This window comes from Hippoglossus hippoglossus, chromosome 22, assembly GCF_009819705.1.
Source record: "Hippoglossus hippoglossus isolate fHipHip1 chromosome 22, fHipHip1.pri, whole genome shotgun sequence".
Taxonomy (NCBI): domain Eukaryota; kingdom Metazoa; phylum Chordata; class Actinopteri; order Pleuronectiformes; family Pleuronectidae; genus Hippoglossus; species Hippoglossus hippoglossus.
This window is the reverse complement of record NC_047172.1, coordinates 24781429-24808753: the sequence shown is the minus strand read 5'-3', so window position 1 is coordinate 24808753 and position 27325 is coordinate 24781429. Positions and strand designations below refer to the sequence as shown.

The 27325-nt window shown below is 45.3% G+C and overlaps 28 non-coding genes and 1 pseudogene across 28 annotated transcripts; all 29 read right to left on the bottom strand.

Moving 5' to 3' along the window:
- Window positions 1-1116: 1116 nt before the first annotated feature.
- LOC117756835 lies at window positions 1117-1229 on the bottom strand. The gene has a single exon (XR_004612900.1). It is a non-coding gene; the product is annotated as a U5 spliceosomal RNA (small nuclear RNA).
- Window positions 1230-1731: 502 nt separating this feature from the next.
- On the bottom strand, window positions 1732-1923 carry LOC117756945. Its single transcript, XR_004613008.1, has one exon. It is a non-coding gene; the product is annotated as a U2 spliceosomal RNA (small nuclear RNA).
- A 179-nt stretch (window positions 1924-2102) lies between these two features.
- On the bottom strand, window positions 2103-2215 carry LOC117756834. Its single transcript, XR_004612899.1, has one exon. It is a non-coding gene; the product is annotated as a U5 spliceosomal RNA (small nuclear RNA).
- A 502-nt stretch (window positions 2216-2717) lies between these two features.
- On the bottom strand, window positions 2718-2909 carry LOC117756944. Its single transcript, XR_004613007.1, has one exon. It is a non-coding gene; the product is annotated as a U2 spliceosomal RNA (small nuclear RNA).
- Window positions 2910-3088: 179 nt separating this feature from the next.
- Window positions 3089-3201, bottom strand: LOC117756833. The gene has a single exon (XR_004612898.1). It is a non-coding gene; the product is annotated as a U5 spliceosomal RNA (small nuclear RNA).
- Window positions 3202-3703: 502 nt separating this feature from the next.
- On the bottom strand, window positions 3704-3895 carry LOC117756942. The gene has a single exon (XR_004613006.1). It is a non-coding gene; the product is annotated as a U2 spliceosomal RNA (small nuclear RNA).
- Window positions 3896-4074: 179 nt separating this feature from the next.
- LOC117756832 lies at window positions 4075-4187 on the bottom strand. Its single transcript, XR_004612897.1, has one exon. It is a non-coding gene; the product is annotated as a U5 spliceosomal RNA (small nuclear RNA).
- Window positions 4188-4689: 502 nt separating this feature from the next.
- On the bottom strand, window positions 4690-4881 carry LOC117756941. Its single transcript, XR_004613005.1, has one exon. It is a non-coding gene; the product is annotated as a U2 spliceosomal RNA (small nuclear RNA).
- A 179-nt stretch (window positions 4882-5060) lies between these two features.
- On the bottom strand, window positions 5061-5173 carry LOC117756863. The gene has a single exon (XR_004612927.1). It is a non-coding gene; the product is annotated as a U5 spliceosomal RNA (small nuclear RNA).
- A 502-nt stretch (window positions 5174-5675) lies between these two features.
- On the bottom strand, window positions 5676-5867 carry LOC117756939. The gene has a single exon (XR_004613003.1). It is a non-coding gene; the product is annotated as a U2 spliceosomal RNA (small nuclear RNA).
- Window positions 5868-6046: 179 nt separating this feature from the next.
- On the bottom strand, window positions 6047-6159 carry LOC117756831. Its single transcript, XR_004612896.1, has one exon. It is a non-coding gene; the product is annotated as a U5 spliceosomal RNA (small nuclear RNA).
- Window positions 6160-6661: 502 nt separating this feature from the next.
- LOC117756938 lies at window positions 6662-6853 on the bottom strand. Its single transcript, XR_004613002.1, has one exon. It is a non-coding gene; the product is annotated as a U2 spliceosomal RNA (small nuclear RNA).
- A 179-nt stretch (window positions 6854-7032) lies between these two features.
- LOC117756858 lies at window positions 7033-7145 on the bottom strand. Its single transcript, XR_004612922.1, has one exon. It is a non-coding gene; the product is annotated as a U5 spliceosomal RNA (small nuclear RNA).
- Window positions 7146-7647: 502 nt separating this feature from the next.
- LOC117756937 lies at window positions 7648-7839 on the bottom strand. The gene has a single exon (XR_004613001.1). It is a non-coding gene; the product is annotated as a U2 spliceosomal RNA (small nuclear RNA).
- Window positions 7840-8018: 179 nt separating this feature from the next.
- On the bottom strand, window positions 8019-8131 carry LOC117756830. Its single transcript, XR_004612895.1, has one exon. It is a non-coding gene; the product is annotated as a U5 spliceosomal RNA (small nuclear RNA).
- Window positions 8132-8633: 502 nt separating this feature from the next.
- On the bottom strand, window positions 8634-8825 carry LOC117756936. The gene has a single exon (XR_004613000.1). It is a non-coding gene; the product is annotated as a U2 spliceosomal RNA (small nuclear RNA).
- Window positions 8826-9004: 179 nt separating this feature from the next.
- LOC117756829 lies at window positions 9005-9117 on the bottom strand. Its single transcript, XR_004612894.1, has one exon. It is a non-coding gene; the product is annotated as a U5 spliceosomal RNA (small nuclear RNA).
- Window positions 9118-9619: 502 nt separating this feature from the next.
- On the bottom strand, window positions 9620-9811 carry LOC117756935. The gene has a single exon (XR_004612999.1). It is a non-coding gene; the product is annotated as a U2 spliceosomal RNA (small nuclear RNA).
- Window positions 9812-9990: 179 nt separating this feature from the next.
- On the bottom strand, window positions 9991-10103 carry LOC117756828. The gene has a single exon (XR_004612893.1). It is a non-coding gene; the product is annotated as a U5 spliceosomal RNA (small nuclear RNA).
- A 503-nt stretch (window positions 10104-10606) lies between these two features.
- Window positions 10607-10798, bottom strand: LOC117756934. Its single transcript, XR_004612998.1, has one exon. It is a non-coding gene; the product is annotated as a U2 spliceosomal RNA (small nuclear RNA).
- Window positions 10799-10977: 179 nt separating this feature from the next.
- Window positions 10978-11090, bottom strand: LOC117756823. Its single transcript, XR_004612888.1, has one exon. It is a non-coding gene; the product is annotated as a U5 spliceosomal RNA (small nuclear RNA).
- A 502-nt stretch (window positions 11091-11592) lies between these two features.
- On the bottom strand, window positions 11593-11762 carry LOC117756812 (annotated as a pseudogene).
- Window positions 11763-11941: 179 nt separating this feature from the next.
- Window positions 11942-12054, bottom strand: LOC117756827. Its single transcript, XR_004612892.1, has one exon. It is a non-coding gene; the product is annotated as a U5 spliceosomal RNA (small nuclear RNA).
- A 502-nt stretch (window positions 12055-12556) lies between these two features.
- On the bottom strand, window positions 12557-12748 carry LOC117756808. Its single transcript, XR_004612878.1, has one exon. It is a non-coding gene; the product is annotated as a U2 spliceosomal RNA (small nuclear RNA).
- Window positions 12749-12927: 179 nt separating this feature from the next.
- On the bottom strand, window positions 12928-13040 carry LOC117756825. Its single transcript, XR_004612890.1, has one exon. It is a non-coding gene; the product is annotated as a U5 spliceosomal RNA (small nuclear RNA).
- Window positions 13041-13542: 502 nt separating this feature from the next.
- On the bottom strand, window positions 13543-13734 carry LOC117756933. The gene has a single exon (XR_004612997.1). It is a non-coding gene; the product is annotated as a U2 spliceosomal RNA (small nuclear RNA).
- Window positions 13735-13914: 180 nt separating this feature from the next.
- Window positions 13915-14027, bottom strand: LOC117756862. The gene has a single exon (XR_004612926.1). It is a non-coding gene; the product is annotated as a U5 spliceosomal RNA (small nuclear RNA).
- A 502-nt stretch (window positions 14028-14529) lies between these two features.
- LOC117756807 lies at window positions 14530-14721 on the bottom strand. The gene has a single exon (XR_004612877.1). It is a non-coding gene; the product is annotated as a U2 spliceosomal RNA (small nuclear RNA).
- A 179-nt stretch (window positions 14722-14900) lies between these two features.
- LOC117756824 lies at window positions 14901-15013 on the bottom strand. Its single transcript, XR_004612889.1, has one exon. It is a non-coding gene; the product is annotated as a U5 spliceosomal RNA (small nuclear RNA).
- Between the last annotated feature and the right edge of the window lie 12312 nt (window positions 15014-27325).

The window sequence follows — 27325 nt, the reverse complement described above, 5'->3', positions numbered from 1 at the left end:
CCCCTTAGAAAGATCCGTTGCTGGCTCTGCCTGTATTGGTGTGCTTGAGCCATTCCCTGCAGGCACGGGTCCCATTCCTGGATCCTTGGCTTTTTCCGGCTCTCCAGTGGACTTGGCCACTTCCGCGAAGGTCCTCCTTCGGCTAGGGCAGTTGCGGTACAGATGGCCCAGTCCCCCACATCCATGACAGGCCTTGGGCCCCGTGCAGTCTTTGGCCTCATGGCCCCCTTGGCCACAGGTACGGCAGCAGGCTCCGGAACAGCCTGCCTCTGTATGGCCAGACTGCCTGCAACGCCGACAGAAAGCTGGTTGCCGGGCGTAAAACAGGTAACCGCGATCCCCACCAAGGCTGAAAAGAGCGGGTGGATGCTTCAGTCCTCCAGGACCTTCTGGGTCAGGGTTCAGCAGCACCTGAAACTGCCTTCTTCCTGTCCAGAATCCCCTCGTGTCTTTTAGATACCTAGCACTAGTCACCACTTCTCCGTGCTGTCCCAAAAAAGCAGCTAGTGCTCGGTCGGTGACGAAGGGGTTGTAAGTGTGCACCGTGACCGTTCTGAAATTTGGTCTGTCCAGGTTCAGGATCTTGTAACCGGCCATGAATCTTTTCCCAGCCTCCTTTCTACAGGCTTCAGCCACTCTTGAATACACGTCCTCGCTTACCAGGGTAACGTCGAAGGCTTTTTCTGGCTGGTTCCACTGGATACAGTACACATCTTCTACCTTCAGACTCAGTTGTTCCATGATGACATTTTTGCAGAACCAGTCTCTCGACATCAGAAGTTCCTCCACTGGTTCCACCTGGAAGCGTATCGTGTACCTCACCCCAACCTTTGGGCTTGTCTGGTCCTTGGTCATCTTTGTGTCGATTGTGTTCCTTCTTTGTTAAGCTTTGTCTCCGTCTCTCCAATCAATCTTAGCCAAAAGGCCGAGAAGCGATAAGCCCCAAGTGTTGGATGTCCACGCCAAGCTCTTGGCACAAATCTCACTTGTTGTGGTACCCCGTTCGTAGGTGTGCATAACAATGGCTGCTGCTTATCACCTCCGCCCAAGCTCTCCTTTGTGGCGCTTGATTTCTGACCTAGACAGCTCTTTGACTTTTCACAATTTCATAAGGCTCAGCCATACAGCAAAGCCTGCCAAAAATATATTCAACTCATGTTTGTTCCTCTCCACGGAAGTCTTTAGTAAAAGGCGAAAGACTTGTGCGTTATGAAGAGAAACCAGAGTCAGCATGGCCCTCTGTTGGAGAGCAGCAGAGGAGCCTCTCGGTCACAGTCACCACCTTCACGGTAGGCCTCTCTTTGCTTTCCGCATGTCAGATCCCAGTATGCAACATTCCCAACCCGCCCCCATCTGCCAACCAAAATTATACACGTCTTTATTACCTCCTGCCCTGACTACTGTGATTGGCTTTTAAGCCTGCCTAAGCAATACATCCCTGAACCACTTACATTCGCTCCAAAATGCTGACTCTGGTTTCTCACCAAGTCTCCCAGAAGGTCTTGAGTGAAAGCAAGTTTCCATTCTTGACAAACGCTTCTAACTCAATTTGGAATCCAGTTCAAGCTCATTGTGACCCCGTGCATGGTCACGTCACAAAGCAGTGAGCCATCAGAGCGGTTTCACACACTTGTGTGTGCCAGGCCGTTACCTCACTTTCATTGAGCCAGTGTAGAATTCACTTTTGATACGCGACAATTGTTTGAGTGTTTGGTTTTCTACAAGGTAAGAACAGAGTGCACCGTTCCCAGCGGCACTGCAATGCTAGGTCGATGCGTGGAGAGAAAGGAGCAAGCTCCAAATTTCTGCCCCTCATGCCAAAAATCTGCTTAATATGTAGTCCTCATATAGAGGACATATCAGATATTAAACTGATAAGAACAGATACTACACTTGATCTTAGCCAAAAGGCCGAGAAGCGATAAGCCCCAAGTGTTGGATGTCCACGCCAAGCTCTTGGCACAAATCTCACTTGTTGTGGTACCCCGTTCGTAGGTGTGCATAACAATGGCTGCTGCTTATCACCTCCGCCCAAGCTCTCCTTTGTGGCGCTTGATTTCTGACCTAGACAGCTCTTTGACTTTTCACAATTTCATAAGGCTCAGCCATACAGCAAAGCCTGCCAAAAATATATTCAACTCATGTTTGTTCCTCTCCACGGAAGTCTTTAGTAAAAGGCGAAAGACTTGTGCGTTATGAAGAGAAACCAGAGTCAGCATGGCCCTCTGTTGGAGAGCAGCAGAGGAGCCTCTCGGTCACAGTCACCACCTTCACGGTAGGCCTCTCTTTGCTTTCCGCATGTCAGATCCCAGTATGCAACATTCCCAACCCGCCCCCATCTGCCAACCAAAATTATACACGTCTTTATTACCTCCTGCCCTGACTACTGTGATTGGCTTTTAAGCCTGCCTAAGCAATACATCCCTGAACCACTTACATTCGCTCCAAAATGCTGACTCTGGTTTCTCACCAAGTCTCCCAGAAGGTCTTGAGTGAAAGCAAGTTTCCATTCTTGACAAACGCTTCTAACTCAATTTGGAATCCAGTTCAAGCTCATTGTGACCCCGTGCATGGTCACGTCACAAAGCAGTGAGCCATCAGAGCGGTTTCACACACTTGTGTGTGCCAGGCCGTTACCTCACTTTCATTGAGCCAGTGTAGAATTCACTTTTGATACGCGACAATTGTTTGAGTGTTTGGTTTTCTACAAGGTAAGAACAGAGTGCACCGTTCCCAGCGGCACTGCAATGCTAGGTCGATGCGTGGAGAGAAAGGAGCAAGCTCCAAATTTCTGCCCCTCATGCCAAAAATCTGCTTAATATGTAGTCCTCATATAGAGGACATATCAGATATTAAACTGATAAGAACAGATACTACACTTGATCTTAGCCAAAAGGCCGAGAAGCGATAAGCCCCAAGTGTTGGATGTCCACGCCAAGCTCTTGGCACAAATCTCACTTGTTGTGGTACCCCGTTCGTAGGTGTGCATAACAATGGCTGCTGCTTATCACCTCCGCCCAAGCTCTCCTTTGTGGCGCTTGATTTCTGACCTAGACAGCTCTTTGACTTTTCACAATTTCATAAGGCTCAGCCATACAGCAAAGCCTGCCAAAAATATATTCAACTCATGTTTGTTCCTCTCCACGGAAGTCTTTAGTAAAAGGCGAAAGACTTGTGCGTTATGAAGAGAAACCAGAGTCAGCATGGCCCTCTGTTGGAGAGCAGCAGAGGAGCCTCTCGGTCACAGTCACCACCTTCACGGTAGGCCTCTCTTTGCTTTCCGCATGTCAGATCCCAGTATGCAACATTCCCAACCCGCCCCCATCTGCCAACCAAAATTATACACGTCTTTATTACCTCCTGCCCTGACTACTGTGATTGGCTTTTAAGCCTGCCTAAGCAATACATCCCTGAACCACTTACATTCGCTCCAAAATGCTGACTCTGGTTTCTCACCAAGTCTCCCAGAAGGTCTTGAGTGAAAGCAAGTTTCCATTCTTGACAAACGCTTCTAACTCAATTTGGAATCCAGTTCAAGCTCATTGTGACCCCGTGCATGGTCACGTCACAAAGCAGTGAGCCATCAGAGCGGTTTCACACACTTGTGTGTGCCAGGCCGTTACCTCACTTTCATTGAGCCAGTGTAGAATTCACTTTTGATACGCGACAATTGTTTGAGTGTTTGGTTTTCTACAAGGTAAGAACAGAGTGCACCGTTCCCAGCGGCACTGCAATGCTAGGTCGATGCGTGGAGAGAAAGGAGCAAGCTCCAAATTTCTGCCCCTCATGCCAAAAATCTGCTTAATATGTAGTCCTCATATAGAGGACATATCAGATATTAAACTGATAAGAACAGATACTACACTTGATCTTAGCCAAAAGGCCGAGAAGCGATAAGCCCCAAGTGTTGGATGTCCACGCCAAGCTCTTGGCACAAATCTCACTTGTTGTGGTACCCCGTTCGTAGGTGTGCATAACAATGGCTGCTGCTTATCACCTCCGCCCAAGCTCTCCTTTGTGGCGCTTGATTTCTGACCTAGACAGCTCTTTGACTTTTCACAGTTTCATAAGGCTCAGCCATACAGCAAAGCCTGCCAAAAATATATTCAACTCATGTTTGTTCCTCTCCACGGAAGTCTTTAGTAAAAGGCGAAAGACTTGTGCGTTATGAAGAGAAACCAGAGTCAGCATGGCCCTCTGTTGGAGAGCAGCAGAGGAGCCTCTCGGTCACAGTCACCACCTTCACGGTAGGCCTCTCTTTGCTTTCCGCATGTCAGATCCCAGTATGCAACATTCCCAACCCGCCCCCATCTGCCAACCAAAATTATACACGTCTTTATTACCTCCTGCCCTGACTACTGTGATTGGCTTTTAAGCCTGCCTAAGCAATACATCCCTGAACCACTTACATTCGCTCCAAAATGCTGACTCTGGTTTCTCACCAAGTCTCCCAGAAGGTCTTGAGTGAAAGCAAGTTTCCATTCTTGACAAACGCTTCTAACTCAATTTGGAATCCAGTTCAAGCTCATTGTGACCCCGTGCATGGTCACGTCACAAAGCAGTGAGCCATCAGAGCGGTTTCACACACTTGTGTGTGCCAGGCCGTTACCTCACTTTCATTGAGCCAGTGTAGAATTCACTTTTGATACGCGACAATTGTTTGAGTGTTTGGTTTTCTACAAGGTAAGAACAGAGTGCACCGTTCCCAGCGGCACTGCAATGCTAGGTCGATGCGTGGAGAGAAAGGAGCAAGCTCCAAATTTCTGCCCCTCATGCCAAAAATCTGCTTAATATGTAGTCCTCATATAGAGGACATATCAGATATTAAACTGATAAGAACAGATACTACACTTGATCTTAGCCAAAAGGCCGAGAAGCGATAAGCCCCAAGTGTTGGATGTCCACGCCAAGCTCTTGGCACAAATCTCACTTGTTGTGGTACCCCGTTCGTAGGTGTGCATAACAATGGCTGCTGCTTATCACCTCCGCCCAAGCTCTCCTTTGTGGCGCTTGATTTCTGACCTAGACAGCTCTTTGACTTTTCACAATTTCATAAGGCTCAGCCATACAGCAAAGCCTGCCAAAAATATATTCAACTCATGTTTGTTCCTCTCCACGGAAATCTTTAGTAAAAGGCGAAAGACTTGTGCGTTATGAAGAGAAACCAGAGTCAGCATGGCCCTCTGTTGGAGAGCAGCAGAGGAGCCTCTCGGTCACAGTCACCACCTTCACGGTAGGCCTCTCTTTGCTTTCCGCATGTCAGATCCCAGTATGCAACATTCCCAACCCGCCCCCATCTGCCAACCAAAATTATACACGTCTTTATTACCTCCTGCCCTGACTACTGTGATTGGCTTTTAAGCCTGCCTAAGCAATACATCCCTGAACCACTTACATTCGCTCCAAAATGCTGACTCTGGTTTCTCACCAAGTCTCCCAGAAGGTCTTGAGTGAAAGCAAGTTTCCATTCTTGACAAACGCTTCTAACTCAATTTGGAATCCAGTTCAAGCTCATTGTGACCCCGTGCATGGTCACGTCACAAAGCAGTGAGCCATCAGAGCGGTTTCACACACTTGTGTGTGCCAGGCCGTTACCTCACTTTCATTGAGCCAGTGTAGAATTCACTTTTGATACGCGACAATTGTTTGAGTGTTTGGTTTTCTACAAGGTAAGAACAGAGTGCACCGTTCCCAGCGGCACTGCAATGCTAGGTCGATGCGTGGAGAGAAAGGAGCAAGCTCCAAATTTCTGCCCCTCATGCCAAAAATCTGCTTAATATGTAGTCCTCATATAGAGGACATATCAGATATTAAACTGATAAGAACAGATACTACACTTGATCTTAGCCAAAAGGCCGAGAAGCGATAAGCCCCAAGTGTTGGATGTCCACGCCAAGCTCTTGGCACAAATCTCACTTGTTGTGGTACCCCGTTCGTAGGTGTGCATAACAATGGCTGCTGCTTATCACCTCCGCCCAAGCTCTCCTTTGTGGCGCTTGATTTCTGACCTAGACAGCTCTTTGACTTTTCACAATTTCATAAGGCTCAGCCATACAGCAAAGCCTGCCAAAAATATATTCAACTCATGTTTGTTCCTCTCCACGGAAGTCTTTAGTAAAAGGCGAAAGACTTGTGCGTTATGAAGAGAAACCAGAGTCAGCATGGCCCTCTGTTGGAGAGCAGCAGAGGAGCCTCTCGGTCACAGTCACCACCTTCACGGTAGGCCTCTCTTTGCTTTCCGCATGTCAGATCCCAGTATGCAACATTCCCAACCCGCCCCCATCTGCCAACCAAAATTATACACGTCTTTATTACCTCCTGCCCTGACTACTGTGATTGGCTTTTAAGCCTGCCTAAGCAATACATCCCTGAACCACTTACATTCGCTCCAAAATGCTGACTCTGGTTTCTCACCAAGTCTCCCAGAAGGTCTTGAGTGAAAGCAAGTTTCCATTCTTGACAAACGCTTCTAACTCAATTTGGAATCCAGTTCAAGCTCATTGTGACCCCGTGCATGGTCACGTCACAAAGCAGTGAGCCATCAGAGCGGTTTCACACACTTGTGTGTGCCAGGCCGTTACCTCACTTTCATTGAGCCAGTGTAGAATTCACTTTTGATACGCGACAATTGTTTGAGTGTTTGGTTTTCTACAAGGTAAGAACAGAGTGCACCGTTCCCAGCGGCACTGCAATGCTAGGTCGATGCGTGGAGAGAAAGGAGCAAGCTCCAAATTTCTGCCCCTCATGCCAAAAATCTGCTTAATATGTAGTCCTCATATAGAGGACATATCAGATATTAAACTGATAAGAACAGATACTACACTTGATCTTAGCCAAAAGGCCGAGAAGCGATAAGCCCCAAGTGTTGGATGTCCACGCCAAGCTCTTGGCACAAATCTCACTTGTTGTGGTACCCCGTTCGTAGGTGTGCATAACAACGGCTGCTGCTTATCACCTCCGCCCAAGCTCTCCTTTGTGGCGCTTGATTTCTGACCTAGACAGCTCTTTGACTTTTCACAATTTCATAAGGCTCAGCCATACGGCAAAGCCTGCCAAAAATATATTCAACTCATGTTTGTTCCTCTCCACGGAAGTCTTTAGTAAAAGGCGAAAGACTTGTGCGTTATGAAGAGAAACCAGAGTCAGCATGGCCCTCTGTTGGAGAGCAGCAGAGGAGCCTCTCGGTCACAGTCACCACCTTCACGGTAGGCCTCTCTTTGCTTTCCGCATGTCAGATCCCAGTATGCAACATTCCCAACCCGCCCCCATCTGCCAACCAAAATTATACACGTCTTTATTACCTCCTGCCCTGACTACTGTGATTGGCTTTTAAGCCTGCCTAAGCAATACATCCCTGAACCACTTACATTCGCTCCAAAATGCTGACTCTGGTTTCTCACCAAGTCTCCCAGAAGGTCTTGAGTGAAAGCAAGTTTCCATTCTTGACAAACGCTTCTAACTCAATTTGGAATCCAGTTCAAGCTCATTGTGACCCCGTGCATGGTCACGTCACAAAGCAGTGAGCCATCAGAGCGGTTTCACACACTTGTGTGTGCCAGGCCGTTACCTCACTTTCATTGAGCCAGTGTAGAATTCACTTTTGATACGCGACAATTGTTTGAGTGTTTGGTTTTCTACAAGGTAAGAACAGAGTGCACCGTTCCCAGCGGCACTGCAATGCTAGGTCGATGCGTGGAGAGAAAGGAGCAAGCTCCAAATTTCTGCCCCTCATGCCAAAAATCTGCTTAATATGTAGTCCTCATATAGAGGACATATCAGATATTAAACTGATAAGAACAGATACTACACTTGATCTTAGCCAAAAGGCCGAGAAGCGATAAGCCCCAAGTGTTGGATGTCCACGCCAAGCTCTTGGCACAAATCTCACTTGTTGTGGTACCCCGTTCGTAGGTGTGCATAACAATGGCTGCTGCTTATCACCTCCGCCCAAGCTCTCCTTTGTGGCGCTTGATTTCTGACCTAGACAGCTCTTTGACTTTTCACAATTTCATAAGGCTCAGCCATACAGCAAAGCCTGCCAAAAATATATTCAACTCATGTTTGTTCCTCTCCACGGAAGTCTTTAGTAAAAGGCGAAAGACTTGTGCGTTATGAAGAGAAACCAGAGTCAGCATGGCCCTCTGTTGGAGAGCAGCAGAGGAGCCTCTCGGTCACAGTCACCACCTTCACGGTAGGCCTCTCTTTGCTTTCCGCATGTCAGATCCCAGTATGCAACATTCCCAACCCGCCCCCATCTGCCAACCAAAATTATACACGTCTTTATTACCTCCTGCCCTGACTACTGTGATTGGCTTTTAAGCCTGCCTAAGCAATACATCCCTGAACCACTTACATTCGCTCCAAAATGCTGACTCTGGTTTCTCACCAAGTCTCCCAGAAGGTCTTGAGTGAAAGCAAGTTTCCATTCTTGACAAACGCTTCTAACTCAATTTGGAATCCAGTTCAAGCTCATTGTGACCCCGTGCATGGTCACGTCACAAAGCAGTGAGCCATCAGAGCGGTTTCACACACTTGTGTGTGCCAGGCCGTTACCTCACTTTCATTGAGCCAGTGTAGAATTCACTTTTGATACGCGACAATTGTTTGAGTGTTTGGTTTTCTACAAGGTAAGAACAGAGTGCACCGTTCCCAGCGGCACTGCAATGCTAGGTCGATGCGTGGAGAGAAAGGAGCAAGCTCCAAATTTCTGCCCCTCATGCCAAAAATCTGCTTAATATGTAGTCCTCATATAGAGGACATATCAGATATTAAACTGATAAGAACAGATACTACACTTGATCTTAGCCAAAAGGCCGAGAAGCGATAAGCCCCAAGTGTTGGATGTCCACGCCAAGCTCTTGGCACAAATCTCACTTGTTGTGGTACCCCGTTCGTAGGTGTGCATAACAATGGCTGCTGCTTATCACCTCCGCCCAAGCTCTCCTTTGTGGCGCTTGATTTCTGACCTAGACAGCTCTTTGACTTTTCACAGTTTCATAAGGCTCAGCCATACAGCAAAGCCTGCCAAAAATATATTCAACTCATGTTTGTTCCTCTCCACGGAAGTCTTTAGTAAAAGGCGAAAGACTTGTGCGTTATGAAGAGAAACCAGAGTCAGCATGGCCCTCTGTTGGAGAGCAGCAGAGGAGCCTCTCGGTCACAGTCACCACCTTCACGGTAGGCCTCTCTTTGCTTTCCGCATGTCAGATCCCAGTATGCAACATTCCCAACCCACCCCCATCTGCCAACCAAAATTATACACGTCTTTATTACCTCCTGCCCTGACTACTGTGATTGGCTTTTAAGCCTGCCTAAGCAATACATCCCTGAACCACTTACATTCGCTCCAAAATGCTGACTCTGGTTTCTCACCAAGTCTCCCAGAAGGTCTTGAGTGAAAGCAAGTTTCCATTCTTGACAAACGCTTCTAACTCAATTTGGAATCCAGTTCAAGCTCATTGTGACCCCGTGCATGGTCACGTCACAAAGCAGTGAGCCATCAGAGCGGTTTCACACACTTGTGTGTGCCAGGCCGTTACCTCACTTTCATTGAGCCAGTGTAGAATTCACTTTTGATACGCGACAATTGTTTGAGTGTTTGGTTTTCTACAAGGTAAGAACAGAGTGCACCGTTCCCAGCGGCACTGCAATGCTAGGTCGATGCGTGGAGAGAAAGGAGCAAGCTCCAAATTTCTGCCCCTCATGCCAAAAATCTGCTTAATATGTAGTCCTCATATAGAGGACATATCAGATATTAAACTGATAAGAACAGATACTACACTTGATCTTAGCCAAAAGGCCGAGAAGCGATAAGCCCCAAGTGTTGGATGTCCACGCCAAGCTCTTGGCACAAATCTCACTTGTTGTGGTACCCCGTTCGTAGGTGTGCATAACAATGGCTGCTGCTTATCACCTCCGCCCAAGCTCTCCTTTGTGGCGCTTGATTTCTGACCTAGACAGCTCTTTGACTTTTCACAATTTCATAAGGCTCAGCCATACAGCAAAGCCTGCCAAAAATATATTCAACTCATGTTTGTTCCTCTCCACGGAAGTCTTTAGTAAAAGGCGAAAGACTTGTGCGTTATGAAGAGAAACCAGAGTCAGCATGGCCCTCTGTTGGAGAGCAGCAGAGGAGCCTCTCGGTCACAGTTCACCACCTTCACGGTAGGCCTCTCTTTGCTTTCCGCATGTCAGATCCCAGTATGCAACATTCCCAACCCGCCCCCATCTGCCAACCAAAATTATACACGTCTTTATTACCTCCTGCCCTGACTACTGTGATTGGCTTTTAAGCCTGCCTAAGCAATACATCCCTGAACCACTTACATTCGCTCCAAAATGCTGACTCTGGTTTCTCACCAAGTCTCCCAGAAGGTCTTGAGTGAAAGCAAGTTTCCATTCTTGACAAACGCTTCTAACTCAATTTGGAATCCAGTTCAAGCTCATTGTGACCCCGTGCATGGTCACGTCACAAAGCAGTGAGCCATCAGAGCGGTTTCACACACTTGTGTGTGCCAGGCCGTTACCTCACTTTCATTGAGCCAGTGTAGAATTCACTTTTGATACGCGACAATTGTTTGAGTGTTTGGTTTTCTACAAGGTAAGAACAGAGTGCACCGTTCCCAGCGGCACTGCAATGCTAGGTCGATGCGTGGAGAGAAAGGAGCAAGCTCCAAATTTCTGCCCCTCATGCCAAAAATCTGCTTAATATGTAGTCCTCATATAGAGGACATATCAGATATTAAACTGATAAGAACAGATACTACACTTGATCTTAGCCAAAAGGCCGAGAAGCGATAAGCCCCAAGTATTGGATGTCCACGCCAAGCTCTTGGCACAAATCTCACTTGTTGTGGTACCCCGTTCGTAGGTGTGCATAACAATGGCTGCTGCTTATCACCTCCGCCCAAGCTCTCCTTTGTGGCGCCTGATTTCTGACCTAGACAGCTCTTTGACTTTTCACAATTTCATAAGGCTCAGCCATACAGCAAAGCCTGCCAAAAATATATTCAACTCATGATTGTTCCTCTCCACGGAAGTCTTTAGTAAAAGGCGAAAGACTTGTGCGTTATGAAGAGAAACCAGAGTCAGCATGGCCCTCTGTTGGAGAGCAGCAGAGGAGCCTCTCGGTCACAGTCACCACCTTCACGGTAGGCCTCTCTTTGCTTTCCGCATGTCAGATCCCAGTATGCAACATTCCCAACCCGCCCCCATCTGCCAACCAAAATTATACACGTCTTTATTACCTCCTGCCCTGACTACTGTGATTGGCTTTTAAGCCTGCCTAAGCAATACATCCCTGAACCACTTACATTCGCTCCAAAATGCTGACTCTGGTTTCTCACCAAGTCTCCCAGAAGGTCTTGAGTGAAAGCAAGTTTCCATTCTTGACAAACGCTTCTAACTCAATTTGGAATCCAGTTCAAGCTCATTGTGACCCCGTGCATGGTCACGTCACAAAGCAGTGAGCCATCAGAGCGGTTTCACACACTTGTGTGTGCCAGGCCGTTACCTCACTTTCATCGAGCCAGTGTAGAATTCACTTTTGATACGCGACAATTGTTTGAGTGTTTGGTTTTCTACAAGGTAAGAACAGAGTGCACCGTTCCCAGCGGCACTGCAATGCTAGGTCGATGCGTGGAGAGAAAGGAGCAAGCTCCAAATTTCTGCCCCTCATGCCAAAAATCTGCTTAATATGTAGTCCTCATATAGAGGACATATCAGATATTAAACTGATCTTAGCCAAAAGGCCGAGAAGCGATAAGCCCCAAGTGTTGGATGTCCACGCCAAGCTCTTGGCACAAATCTCACTTGTTGTGGTACCCCGTTCGTAGGTGTGCATAACAACGGCTGCTGCTTATCACCTCCGCCCAAGCTCTCCTTTGTGGCGCTTGATTTCTGACCTAGACAGCTCTTTGACTTTTCACAATTTCATAAGGCTCAGCCATACAGCAAAGCCTGCCAAAAATATATTCAACTCATGTTTGTTCCTCTCCACGGAAGTCTTTAGTAAAAGGCGAAAGACTTGTGCGTTATGAAGAGAAACCAGAGTCAGCATGGCCCTCTGTTGGAGAGCAGCAGAGGAGCCTCTCGGTCACAGTCACCACCTTCACGGTAGGCCTCTCTTTGCTTTCCGCATGTCAGATCCCAGTATGCAACATTCCCAACCCGCCCCCATCTGCCAACCAAAATTATACACGTCTTTATTACCTCCTGCCCTGACTACTGTGATTGGCTTTTAAGCCTGCCTAAGCAATACATCCCTGAACCACTTACATTCGCTCCAAAATGCTGACTCTGGTTTCTCACCAAGTCTCCCAGAAGGTCTTGAGTGAAAGCAAGTTTCCATTCTTGACAAACGCTTCTAACTCAATTTGGAATCCAGTTCAAGCTCATTGTGACCCCGTGCATGGTCACGTCACAAAGCAGTGAGCCATCAGAGCGGTTTCACACACTTGTGTGTGCCAGGCCGTTACCTCACTTTCATTGAGCCAGTGTAGAATTCACTTTTGATACGCGACAATTGTTTGAGTGTTTAGTTTTCTACAAGGTAAGAACAGAGTGCACCGTTCCCAGCGGCACTGCAATGCTAGGTCGATGCGTGGCGAGAAAGGAGCAAGCTCCAAATTTCTGCTCCTCATGCCAAAAATCTGCTTAATATGTAGTCCTCATATAGAGGACATATCAGATATTAAACTGATAAGAGCAGATACTACACTTGATCTTAGCCAAAAGGCCGAGAAGCGATAAGCCCCAAGTGTTGGATGTCCACGCCAAGCTCTTGGCACAAATCTCACTTGTTGTGGTACCCCGTTCGTAGGTGTGCATAACAATGGCTGCTGCTTATCACCTCCGCCCAAGCTCTCCTTTGTGGCGCTTGATTTCTGACCTAGACAGCTCTTTGACTTTTCACAATTTCATAAGGCTCAGCCATACAGCAAAGCCTGCCAAAAATATATTCAACTCATGTTTGTTCCTCTCCACGGAAGTCTTTAGTAAAAGGCGAAAGACTTGTGCGTTATGAAGAGAAACCAGAGTCAGCATGGCCCTCTGTTGGAGAGCAGCAGAGGAGCCTCTCGGTCACAGTCACCACCTTCACGGTAGGCCTCTCTTTGCTTTCCGCATGTCAGATCCCAGTATGCAACATTCCCAACCCGCCCCCATCTGCCAACCAAAATTATACACGTCTTTATTACCTCCTGCCCTGACTACTGTGATTGGCTTTTAAGCCTGCCTAAGCAATACATCCCTGAACCACTTACATTCGCTCCAAAATGCTGACTCTGGTTTCTCACCAAGTCTCCCAGAAGGTCTTGAGTGAAAGCAAGTTTCCATTCTTGACAAACGCTTCTAACTCAATTTGGAATCCAGTTCAAGCTCATTGTGACCCCGTGCATGGTCACGTCACAAAGCAGTGAGCCATCAGAGCGGTTTCACACACTTGTGTGTGCCAGGCCGTTACCTCACTTTCATTGAGCCAGTGTAGAATTCACTTTTGATACGCGACAATTGTTTGAGTGTTTGGTTTTCTACAAGGTAAGAACAGAGTGCACCGTTCCCAGCGGCACTGCAATGCTAGGTCGATGCGTGGAGAGAAAGGAGCAAGCTCCAAATTTCTGCCCCTCATGCCAAAAATCTGCTTAATATGTAGTCCTCATATAGAGGACATATCAGATATTAAACTGATAAGAACAGATACTACACTTGATCTTAGCCAAAAGGCCGAGAAGCGATAAGCCCCAAGTGTTGGATGTCCACGCCAAGCTCTTGGCACAAATCTCACTTGTTGTGGTACCCCGTTCGTAGGTGTGCATAACAATGGCTGCTGCTTATCACCTCCGCCCAAAGCTCTCCTTTGTGGCGCTTGATTTCTGACCTAGACAGCTCTTTGACTTTTCACAATTTCATAAGGCTCAGCCATACAGCAAAGCCTGCCAAAAATATATCCAACTCATGTTTGTTCCTCTCCACGGAAGTCTTTAGTAAAAGGCGAAAGACTTGTGCGTTATGAAGAGAAACCAGAGTCAGCAGGGCCCTCTGTTGGACAGCAGCAGAGGAGCCTCTCGGTCACAGTCACCACCTTCACGGTAGGCCTCTCTTTGCTTTCCGCATGTCAGATCCCAGTATGCAACATTCCCAACCCGCCCCCATCTGCCAACCAAAATTATACACGTCTTTATTACCTCCTGCCCTGACTACTGTGATTGGCTTTTAAGCCTGCCTAAGCAATACATCCCTGAACCACTTACATTCGCTCCAAAATGCTGACTCTGGTTTCTCACCAAGTCTCCCAGAAGGTCTTGAGTGAAAGCAAGTTTCCATTCTTGACAAACGCTTCTAACTCAATTTGGAATCCAGTTCAAGCTCATTGTGACCCCGTGCATGGTCACGTCACAAAGCAGTGAGCCATCAGAGCGGTTTCACACACTTGTGTGTGCCAGGCCGTTACCTCACTTTCATTGAGCCAGTGTAGAATTCACTTTTGATACGCGACAATTGTTTGAGTGTTTGGTTTTCTACAAGGTAAGTACAGAGTGCACCGTTACCAGCAGCACTGCAATGCTAGGTCGATGCGTGGAGAGAAAGGAGCAAGCTCCAAATTTCTGCCCCTCATGCCAAAAATCTGCTTAATATGTAGTCCTCATATAGAGGACATATCAGATATTAAACTGATAAGAACAGATACTACACTTGATCTTAGCCAAAAGGCCGAGAAGCGATAAGCCCCAAGTGTTGGATGTCCACGCCAAGCTCTTGGCACAAATCTCACTTGTTGTGGTACCCCGTTCGTAGGTGTGCATAACAATGGCTGCTGCTTATCACCTCCGCCCAAGCTCTCCTTTGTGGCGCTTGATTTCTGACCTAGACAGCTCTTTGACTTTTCACAATTTCATAAGGCTCAGCCATACAGCAAAGCCTGCCAAAAATATATTCAACTCATGTTTGTTCCTCTCCACGGAAGTCTTTAGTAAAAGGCGAAAGACTTGTGCGTTATGAAGAGAAACCAGAGTCAGCATGGCCCTCTGTTGGAGAGCAGCAGAGGAGCCTCTCGGTCACAGTCACCACCTTCACGGTAGGCCTCTCTTTGCTTTCCGCATGTCAGATCCCAGTATGCAACATTCCCAACCCGCCCCCATCTGCCAACCAAAATTGTCTTTATTACCTCCTGCCCTGACTACTTTGATTGGCTTCTAAGCCTGCCTAAGCAATACATCCCTGAACCACTTACATTCGCTCCAAAATGCTGACTCTGGTTTCTCACCAAGTCTCCCAGAAGGTCTTGAGTGAAAACAAGTTTCCATTCTTGACAAACGATTCTAACTCAATTTGGAATCCAGTTCAAGCTCATTTTGACCCTGTGCATGGTGTTGGGGATCGAGCTTAGACAAAGGATCGTAAACGAGGCCCGCGTGTGCTTTTCAAAGCCTGTCTAGAGTTTTGCTCTCTGCCAGGAGACAAACCTCCAGGGTTTTGACAGAGCAGCCATGTTGTCTTGACCGGGGCCTGAGGTCAACTTGGGCCTTCTATTGGCCGAGAGCCAACAAGACCCCCGGCCCTCTCCAGGAGGGAGGCCGGACACTTCGCAGGTAATAAATACCGAGAGCTCCCCCAAATCAGGGCTCATTCCCCGTGCACTGAAGATAGGACCAGAACCTCTCCAGGTTCCCTCCAGATGATCCAGACACTTAAGGGAGCAACCACAAACGTTTGTAGTTTTTATATTTTTTTCTCCTTTAAAGTTCATTCAACCTCTTTTAATTTTTCACTTGAACTTTACTCTGAAAGGACCGCAGCAAAAGTCGAATACTCGCCGGCCGAGTTATCCACAGACTTTTCCTCCGCTCCCACAAATCATAGCTGCTCCGCCGCTATTCATCCCTGCAGAAGAGCAAGTTTATATTCGCCAAGGCATTGAGACTTTTCGCCACGGAGAACGAGACCGATTTCTCTCCACTTTCCGGCCGCAGCTTTGCCCCGCTGCCATCACACGAAGCAGCTGATCACTGTTTCCGACGGCCACGAACCAAATCCACTCGTCTTCCCGGAACGCGCCGCTCGCGCACGAACCAACCGCGGAACATCGACAAGTAAGAGGCTTATGTCTGGGCAGAGACTAGTTTAATTATTAGTGTGTTACTATTTGAGCGTACATTTGTGTGAGACCGCCGTGTCTACTTTTATCCACACTGTGCCCGCGCGTCGTGACGTATTCGGCATTTCCGGCTACGTCACCGCGTTGTGTTACCGTCAGACCGACTTTACGGAGATTCTAACCTATTAAAAGATCGGTACACAGCGGAACGGATCTTAGTTCGTTCGCTTGGGTACCGAGTGGTAGAGTCCCCGCAAAGCTGTCTCTGGCGGTGTTTGAGATCTCCTCTGATAAATTAGTGTATAACTTTTCCTTCCTCTCTCTCTTCTCTCCTAAATCCGCCTGCACGCACGTCCGAACTGCATCCCCGCACTTCACGTCTTATATACATTCTAGAATCTAGATAGTGCGATCGCATCTCGACGCCATTCGGCGCTTTGAACCACGAGATAGATCAAGTAACCTTTGTCCACCATTCCCTTGTGGTCAAACCACATGGTGCACCGCCATTTTGTAACCCGACACCACGTGTAATTTGTACGCCATTTTGGATTTCGTAACCCGACACCACGTGTAACTTGTACGCCATTTTTGATTTCGTAACCCGACACCACGGCTTTAGACGCCATCTTGTCTCCATCTTCCCCGTACATATACACACACACACCCACCCACACACACAGACACACACGCACACACACATACTCGCCTCCGGGTAGACACATTGGAGACATTACATATGTGTTACGATTGTAATAGATGCTTGTGGTGTTTTATCTTTGATATAGTGGGTTTGCTGTGATAATAGTCATTGAGTTACATTGATGTCATTATCTTAAATAAATCCCCTTTTATATTTAAAGTACCGGTATTTTTGTGATTCTTTGTGCATATATATATGTGAATACAGCTGGATTATGACTGCCTGTGCTCGAACTTAAAACCTTCACTGTTCATTATATAATCATTAATAGGAAATATTGAGATTTCTAATTGAACTTTTCAGATTATGAGACTGATCTTTATTGACTGATTGTTGGTCCCTGATTCCAGGGTGGTGCCCCGTCTTTGATGAATTATAATTATAACTTTTATTATTCTTAAGTGATAATTTTATTGTTTTTCATTAATTATTTCATTATTCTTAATTGATAACTCTATCATCTTTAATTAATTATTTTATTATTTTAATTAAATAATTTTATTCATTTTAATAATCGTATTTTATGATTATTGAAAATTAGCCAACATCCAGTCTACCTACTATTGCACAACAATGGTCACGTCACAAAGCAGTGAGCCATCAGAGCGGTTTCACACACTTGTCAAACTCTGCCAGGCCATTACCTCAGTTTCATTGACCCAGTGTAGAATTCACTTTTGATACTCGACAATTGTTTGGTTTTCTACAAGGTAAGAACAGAGTTTTTCTACCCCTCATGCCAAAAATCTGCTTAATATGTAGTCCTCATATAGAGGACATATCAGATATGACAAGCTTTTGGCCCAAATCTCACTTGTTGTGGTACCCCTTTCGTAGGTGTGCATAACAATGGCTGCTGCTTATCACCTCCGCCCAAGCTCTCCTTTGTGGCGCTTGATTTCTGACCTAGACAGCTCTTTGACTTTTCACAATTTGGTATTTGGTATCAGACTACATACAGAATTAAGCCAATCTTTTTCTGTCTTACAATTAGTTTCAGCAAGTGTTAGTTGCATTTGATATCGCAATCCCTGTTGAACATATTTCTTATAATAAGTTAATCTAAACAGAGCTGACCAATTAGTATCTGTAGGTCTGTATCTACGATTAAGGGAACTCATTGCAAAATTTATGATACTCCTTTTATCACCTCCATAATCATTGCAGTGTGTGATGGGGGTGTGTAGCAGTCTTCATTATCACTCGTTTAATCTGCTTTTGTGAAAGGCACAGGAACAAGCAAGGGAGCAGTAGACAAAATGGGTATGTGTTGACATTTCCAACAATTTGAAAGATTTATTCTTTGAGCAAATTCAGTCATATGCAATGTTGTTATCTTGATAAGGTGATATATATGGGAGGGTTGGTTACTCTGCTCTTGGTTGGCTCTACACGCCTGCTGCCAGTTTACTGAACCCTGATAAGCAGGTGCTGTCTCACAGCTAGCAGGTTTGTCACACCAGTGTGGATGTTTCCAATCTGAATTAAAGTCGGCATGTAGAGTCACCAAACCTGTGTCACCCCTGTCGCACTGAATCGGAATAAATTTTGGATTTAATACTGTCCAAGCATTATATTGTAATTTAAACCTTACTGTATAGACTGGACAATCATTGTTTTTGCATTGTGTTTTGGGGCATTTAAAACAGGTATCCCCAGGTTTCCAAATCACTCGTCTGAGGTGTCCCACCTGCTCATTAGTGCTCAAAGGTTGTGGGCCACTTATCTTTTCAATGACCTCGGGTGGTGCTGTTGAAGCCTGTATCTGATTGATTTGGTGCTGGTGTGCCTCTCGGCACATCTATCTCCAATTGCTGTTGCCAACATAGGTGGGGATCTCTTGGCACGACTGTGGTTTCCAGCCCCAAAATGCAAAGTCTACATTTGAATTAAGCATTTTGTATGTTCATACTGTGCATACACTCTTGGTCCTTGCTCTTGCATCACAAGTGATTTGAAAGAGCTGTTTTCAAGTCTAACCAGCGCATCATGGTGTATAGTATAAACTGAACAGCTATTCACATCACATTGACTGGCAGGGCAGTGAAAACAATTTTCCCTTCCTGCCATTCTTGCTTTCTCTGCCATTGCCTTTTGGGGCAATGGTGGATGCTTGTATTTGTTATGCTCATATTTGTAGTTATCTGTGGTTATGGCAGTTTTTGCTGGTTCAGTGTCTGTACATGGAGGCCTACCAAAGACAATCTCAAATGGACTTAGGCCATGTTTATCTCTGATTCGCCTGCAAGTTTTTCTTTGATCGCACCATTCTCTCATTCCACTGCACCTGCAGACCGGGGGTGATAAGAACAGTGATGTTTTATAGTAAAACCAAGATATTGAAAATGTTCTCTGGAGGCAAGCACTGCTTTCTCTGCTGCTGCCACTGCTCTTAGACAGATAGAGAGCCCTACAGGATCAAGCTTGGTGGAAAAATAAGCGACTGGTCTCAGTTTGCCTCCATGAGGTTGAAAAAGCACAGATGTCATAAAACTTCCTTTTTGATCAACAAACTGTGTGAATGGTAAATCAGGTCTAGGCAAACCAAGTGTAGGAGCTTGATTTAATAAACCTTTTAAATCTTCAAATGCCATTTCTGGTGCAGGAGTCCTAGTCAGTCTGTCATAAGCGCAAATTTTTTGTCCATGGCTGAGAGAGAAGCTTCTCTTTCTGAATAATTTGGAATCCACTGTTGACAGAATGATGTCATACCTAAGAAACTCATCATCTGCTTCAACACGTTTGGGAGTGAGGGATCTGCCCTCGGCTGTGATCACATGTCCCAGATAAGTCACTTCCTGTTTAGCAAATTGCAATTAAGGTAAACTGGCTTTCTGCCCATTCTCTGAAAGAAATTTAAGTAGTACAATGGTGTCTGTTTTACAGGCCTTTTCTGATGGACTACAGATCATCAAATCTTCAACATACTGCAATAATGCTGAGCCAGCTGGCAGATGTAAGCTTTATAAATTCTCCTGTAGTGTGGTGTGAAATACACCTGGACTCTCGCTATATCCCTGGGGACAGCGAGTCCATGTGTAGCCACGCCCACTGTAGGAGAAAGCAAACCAAAATTGGCTTTCTTTTTCAACTTGAACAGAAAAGAATGCAAACACTTCTTTTAAGATCCACTTAAAAGAAGTGTACATTTAAGTGGACCTCATAGACAGACAATGGGGATACTCCCATATTAGCTGGACGTGTGAGTCCACTGTGCAGGTCAAAAGATGCAAAGTCTCTGCAAATATGACAGTCAGCTTTTGTAGCATCAATTAAATTGTTAATCGTGGTTCTGTAGCTAACATTGTTTTGGCTGGTATAATTTACATCTTTCTGTCATCTTGTCATCACCTCGTCTGTGAGCACGAGATATGTGCTATATCCTATGGAAATATTTTTTTAGTTGTCTCTGCAACATTCGCCTAATTTTTACCATTGTGGGACTGACCATGGTCTGAATACCATCATTGGGCCTTGTGCACCAGCTACTTTTACCATAGGTAAAGTACCGGTCACTTGTTTACCAGTCATCATGCTTCTTGTCTTCATTCTACTGCCTGTGGTAGATTTAGGGTGTGGTCCTCCTACAGCACCTCGCTTGTCCGGCTCATCATCGCTTGCGTGTCCTTCCACTTCGCGAGATGGTTTTGGAGGTGGGGCGGACTGATGGCTGTCCTCCTTTATCTGGTGGAGGGTTGATGTTGTTGTTGCACTGGTACTGGAGCGTAGGGAGGAGGAGGAGGAGCAGAGTCCAGATTCACCTTAAATTTTTCTTTGTTCTTGTACTGATGATGGCAAGTTACATCGGAAGATTATGTACAAAAGTCATATTCCTGACATCTCTCCCACCCTCCCACGTTTATGGAATTTTCAGAGACACTGTCTCCTGTCCCCTTTCTTGGGCATAGTGCAGCTGGCTGTGTGTGTTTGGGGAAATGCGAGAGCTTGGCGAAGGTCAAAGGCTTCACTCCCTAGACACCACAGATATGAGACTGCGTAAGCAGGCAAAACTGTCTCCAGAACTAGAAAATACATTTGATTGTTTAGGAACTAGCAGACCCATAGACTAAATGATCTGTAGGGGTTTAAAGTGTGACTGCAGGAAAGCAGACTTGAGAATATGAGAGGACATCATGCACAGTTGTTGTATTGATGAATTCAGATTTTCTCCTTGGCCAAGCTTCAATCAATATTTCAGCATAAGACGTGAAAGGGCTCCTAAGTGCTTTCTTCACTGATGAGTTGACCATTGATCTGCCGATTTTCCACAACACCCACCAACGTATCTCTCTCCCTTTTCTACTCCCTCTTTGCCACCCACCTCTTCTCTCTTCCCCATTTTTCTCCACTCACCCCAACCGGTCGAGGCAGATGGCCGCCTACACCGAGTCTGGTTCTGCTAGAGGTTTCTCCCAGTTAATCAGGGAGTTTTTTCTCTCCACAGTCGCCAAAGTGCTTGCTCATTGTGGGAGCTGTTGCATTTCTCTATGAATATAAGGTCTTGACCTTTTATGTTATGATCTGGTTCTTAAAATTGAACTGAATTAAATAGCTTTTATTATAATTTATTCATAATTTTTCCATGGATTTTTTGTGTGAAGCACTTTATAACCTTGTTTAGATAAGTGCTATACAAATAAAGTTATCATTATTACTCAGAAAGACATGGATACAGTGTATTAGTAGACTGCTGTGTATGTACTTTTTGATTGTCTTGTGTTATCGATGTTTGTTGTCGTCTCGTTCTCTGTCTTTCCCTTTTCTCTGCCTCCTGCACCCACATACTGTAAGCTTTCCAATCTGCTTGAAATGGTTTTACATTTTTTAAGTTGTCTTTTGGACACAGTTGCAATCCGCTGTTTTTCTCTCTCTCTTTCAATTTCTCTTTTAACTGCTCAAGTTGTCTTTTACTACAACTTCCTTTTGTCATTTGACTGAGGCTTCCTGGATAGGTTTCATTCATTTGTTTTAATAAATGTGGCAGAATTGGGGTCACGCCGTCAGCGTTCATCTTTTCAGGCCTTTACCCATGTCTAGCTTTTTGTTCTACTGTGTTTCTTTCCTCGTACGACACTACGCCTAAAAATGCTGCAGACAACAGTACTAGACAACACGACAAAAACAACTAAGACACGTCTGTCAGCAATTTAGCTCTGTTTTTGAGATTTCCAATCTTTATTCCTAGACTCTGCTATATTCTTCAGATTAAATAAAAAATGTTCTCACTGCATGGTTTCTTTCCTTTCCCCTTGGATTAGATCGCAATCTGGGCTCCGTTGGATGACAGCTCCTCACCCGTTGGGAGGAATACAATTTTCTAAGTGGGCCCTTCTGTCCTTTCCTTGGAGTCCAGATCCAATCTCATCCTCGTCGCTAGTTTTGTGGTGGAAATTCTTGGTGAGAGAAATTTAACAACAATTCTCAGAACTGTCTTTTGTGAATTTATTGAAGCAGGAAATCCAACAGAGAATGCAACAATAAATATAAAAAAAGAATATATCTAAGATTAAGATTAAGAAGTCCTTTATTAGTCCCGCAATGGGGAAATTGGCAATGTTACAGCAGCAGAAAGACATCACATAAGTAGCATGCAGTACTCAGGTGAGGGAATATAAAGAAATAGAAATATACAACAATATATAGGAAAAATATAAATGTAATTAAACCGGTATATACAGTGTAAAGAAATATATTATGTGTCAGAATATGTACAGTGAATGGATCTAATAATATAATCAAGATTATTATCTATCAGAATATATCAGTCTATATTCAGCTGAATAAAACAGAGTTCTTAACACCACAATGTGATCCAGAAGTCTGACAAAGAGGAGTTCACTACTTCGAATATTTAGGATATTCTAGTCATACAACTTTCGTCAGACAGAGGAAACACTTTGAACAATGATTCTTCTGTTAACGCAATCAGTACTCCCATTTGCGCAGTCAGTACTGGATCAGTGCCAGTTCTGTTGGTTGCATTAGCATCTTTATTTCTTACAGGCCAAGGAAGGTTCATGCACAAAAGGTAAAGGAAAGTTCATGAAGTAGAACATTACATACAAGATATAGTAGACAGTAAAAGTTTCCATTACAGGTTGCTGAGCTTTATTTTCTCCCAGGTTTATTCTCAACAGTTGCTATGGTAACTCAGAGGCGTACTGAAAATGAGAAACAAACATAGGCACACCCAGTGGAAGAATAGGGTGCGGTGAGCAGCAGAAATGAGATGGTTTACAAAAGGATTCTCAGATTACTCAATAAAATATTTTTTTTTATCAGAGTTGTGTAATTTGTGTTACAAATAACATAGGTAGAGGATCCAGATTCCACAAAGTGCACATCCACCACCAAACAAACTGTTTAATCATTCATAGAGGGATTCGATATAGATTTTATTGACTTGAGAAAGTGAGGGAAAGAAATACTGTCTTGTTGTTGTTGACATGTTTTCTAAGCGAGTAGAAGCTTTCCCCACATCTAAGCAGGACTCATCAGCAGGGGCGAAGGTACTGTTTAGAGAAATGTATTATTGTGCAACCTGTCCCCTGTGCTTTCTGATATCCGCAAACAGGTGAAGGACCCTACCAAAATCCACAGAGACGGCAGTTAAGGTCGCAGAAAGGGCAACCTGGATACATGCAAGCCATTGCAGGAAGGTTTCCTGAGCCAGGAGTGGATTCTTCAGGACAGAGCATGCGTTGATGTCAGTGAGTGAGCCTTCAGCCTTCAACTGCTTTGTGCTCGCGAGCAAGGAGGGGTGTGAAAACCTGTAGGGCCACACGTCTCTAATCTGAAGAAGAGGCGACACTTTGCTTAGGGGGTTGGCGAGGATGACACTGCTGATAGACAATGGCGCCGACGGACAAACAGTGACACCTGATGGGACGACTGGGATGCAGTTCGAGGGAAAAGATGTGTTCCCTGTTCTTGCCCACCGTCATCGTCGTCCTGCCACCGATGCTATGGCACGTGAAACCTTGGCAGGAAGAACAACACCAAACTAACCTGAGCATCAAAGGCAGAACAAAAAGATAACTTTTGTTCAACCTCCCTGATGAACTGACAAAGCCTGAAGACAATGCATGGTATAGAGCCATGATGACAACTGAGAGGAGGATCACCAATGAGAGACTCAAGCTCATGTACTTCCAAACAGATTATACTCATTATTATGTGCCATGAAGAGATAAGAGTTCCACAGTTAGAGTGTCTCCACAGAAGAAAGGATTTGGAGGGCTCTTCCCATGGCGGGGAACTGTGTTCAACGCACACAAATAGATGAGATTGCTCTGGAGTTGGAAGATTAACATCTTTAGTGGGGGCTGGGTTCTCAACTCTTCTCCCAGTGTCCAGGGCCTCAGGAATGTGGCTCTGCAAAATAGGATGGCTTTGGACATGATGCTCGCCAGCCAAGGAGGTGTTTGTCACATAATCAGGATGATTGCTGCACATACACAGTGGACATTTTTGATTGTCGTCCAAGGACAATAGGTGAACAAGGACACTCAGATTCCTGAAGGGTGGAACTGATGGTCATGGTTAACTTTGAACGATTGAAAAATGTGTTATTGAAGTTTTTGACACCTATTCTGATTTCATTTGTGTACTAGTGTTGTTGGCCTGTCGTATTGTCCCTTGTGTTAAGGCTATGGTTACTTCCTTAATCAAGTATACAGTTGGACAATATGTTCAACTTCCTGACTCACATCTAGAATGGAATCTTCTGTTCCAGGATGAATAGTGAGCATAAAATGCTCAAAGGGGGGAATTATAATGAAAATCTTTCATTTGTGTATGTGATGATTGCATGAACAGATGTGTATGTGGAAGATTGACCAGATTGTTTATCTAAAAGGGCAACTCTAGGTTTATGATTATCGCTCAGAGACTTTTAGTTTATGGCCTCTTGAAGCCTTAACTTTATGGTGTCTCTCTGCAAATGGTTGGGATCTCACATCTGGGGTCTCACTCCAGGGGTCTTCCACAGAGACATGATGGCAGGATGTCTCCCACCCTGATAAGCCCCAATGGGAGGGGGCTTTGAGTTCTAAGTACACCGATTTCTCCTCTATTCTTCACTCATTTGTACATGTCATTCAGGTGATATTGTGAGTCCATCTGTAGATGTTGGATTAAATTTACAGAAAGACAACTGTTTGACTTTGTGCTTGTTTCACAGAAATTGCCACCACACAGCTGTGTCTTTCATTTTTAGTCGGAGAATAGTGATCCATGATGGAATCTGTGGATTCAGCAGGTTTCAGACAACAACAGAAGTGTTTGACCAGTTTTTTCAAGCCATTGCTCTGTGTGGTACCATCTAGAGTAAGGTGTGACCACGGAGGAGAAAACAATGGTGTTAGCTGGTTCATAAACATTTATCGTGGATCAGAAAGAGGAAGCAACATTCGAGGCAAAACTGTCCATAATCAGTGGATAGAGAGGCTTTGGGGAGATCTTTGAAGGGGTGTGACTAATGTGTACCACCAGCGCTTCTTCTTTCTTGAGAATGAGGGAATCATTGACTTTATAAAACCAGCAACACATTTGGGCACTCCATTATGTTTACCTGCCACGGATAAACCATGACCTGAATGTTTTCAGCGAACAGTGGAACAACAATGGCTTGCGCACTGTCACCTCACACCTTCTCAGATCTTTGTTCAAGAATGTCTTCAAAGGCAAGCACAACCACTCACTGCCATGGCAGAAATGTTTGGACCCTTGGCTGCCAAACAAGGAGCACCTGCTGCAATTCCGGCTCTTTATTGCCAAATGTAGTCATGGTTCCTTCTAACAAAATCCAACCAAGCCAGGCTCAGATGCAACAACTCCAGGATGTGGACCCTCTGGCAGGACCTATTGGTAGTCAGGCAATAGATACACTCCAAAGTGAAATTCATGTTTTCGAACATTAATTATGTCTGTCTCACTCTTTTGGGTTTGTGTGTGTGTCTGTTTGTGTGTGTGTGCTGCCCGGATCTCTGCCCGTGCTTGTACCCATGGAGACTGGCCACAGACCCAAGCAGCGTGCACAGGCTCCACTAACTGAGCCAGAGTGCCCAAGGCCTGGCCAGAGCGCACAGAGCCACAGGCAGTGTGGGTTACTAAGCGACATCCGTGCCAAGTTCTAATTGATAGCAGAGTGCTCATGTCTCTAATGTTAATAAACTCTTTAAAGCATTTCTAGAACTCACACAGTATGTGAGGATCGTCAATAAGACACCGGGCACCATCACACTGAGCATAGGGGCCCCCCATGTTATATCTCTCACACAGTTCTTTCTATATTGACGTAAACCTGCTCTTCACCCTGATGACCCACGACTGTGCACCAACCTACAGCACCAACCACTTTGTCAAATTTGCTGATGACACAACCTCATCAGCAAGAATACAAATCCAATTACAGGAGTGAAGTGGACCAGCTGCCATGTGGTGCAAGGATAACAACCTTTTCCTGAATGCAGAAAAAAAAAAGAGATTGTTATCGACTACAGTAAGGCCCACACTCAACAACCCCCCTTGCTGACCATCAATGGCACCACTGTGGAATGTGTCAGTACCAAATTCCTGCGGGTGAACATCTCAGAGAGCCTCTCCTAGAAGAACAACACCTCATCACTGGCTAAGAAAGCTCAGCAGCGCCTCTACGTCCTTCTTACGCTGAAGAGAGCAAGAGCACCATCACCAATAACTTTGTGGTTTGGGAGCTGCACAGCCGCTAACCGCAGGAGCCTCCAGCGCATCTTGAAAGCAGCTGATACTGTATATCTTCAACACCCGCCTAGCCCGCAAATCCACCAGTATTGTAGCTGTTAGGGGACTGAACTCTCCCCTCCCTTCTATGGACTGCACCATTCCCTTACCCCCCACTATCACCATCAACAGATCTCTAACCCCCCCACCTCCGTAAGCAAAGACTGCACTGCCCTCCCGAGGTCAATTATCTCATTATTATTTTTCAACTTTTAACAATTAAACATTTAAATGTATACAAAAAAATATGTATATAAATAAGAAAGATAATAAATAAATGAATGAATAAAAATAATAGTAAAATATATAAATAAAAATGAAAAACTCCAAAGATCAGCTATGGTCACAAAGCATATGTTTCCTTTTCATACAGTGGAATCAAATCAAGTACACAGTATACACACAAGTTCAGCGGGCTAGATCGTGGTTCCCATGTTCTCAGAAATAGGTCGAACTTATTTCTTAGAATATAAGTGCGCTGTTCAAGACCTAAAATTTCATTAAAAATTTGTTTAAACAGACGGAAAGTGGGATGAGCAAAGGCTCAATTGCTAGCTTAGTGAGGGAATACGCTAGCATAGTGATATTGTTCCAATGCCTGGAACGCACACTGATGGGAAACGGTCCGCGAATTTCCCCGTCATTTGGTCTGCTGCGGAGGGTGGAGTAGGTTGCCATCCTCTGAGCGTGTTGCCTCTGACCCCAAACACTGCGGACAGGCTCAGTTCCAGGAGAGGTACCGGAGGGAAGCCATGGAATCCTCCACC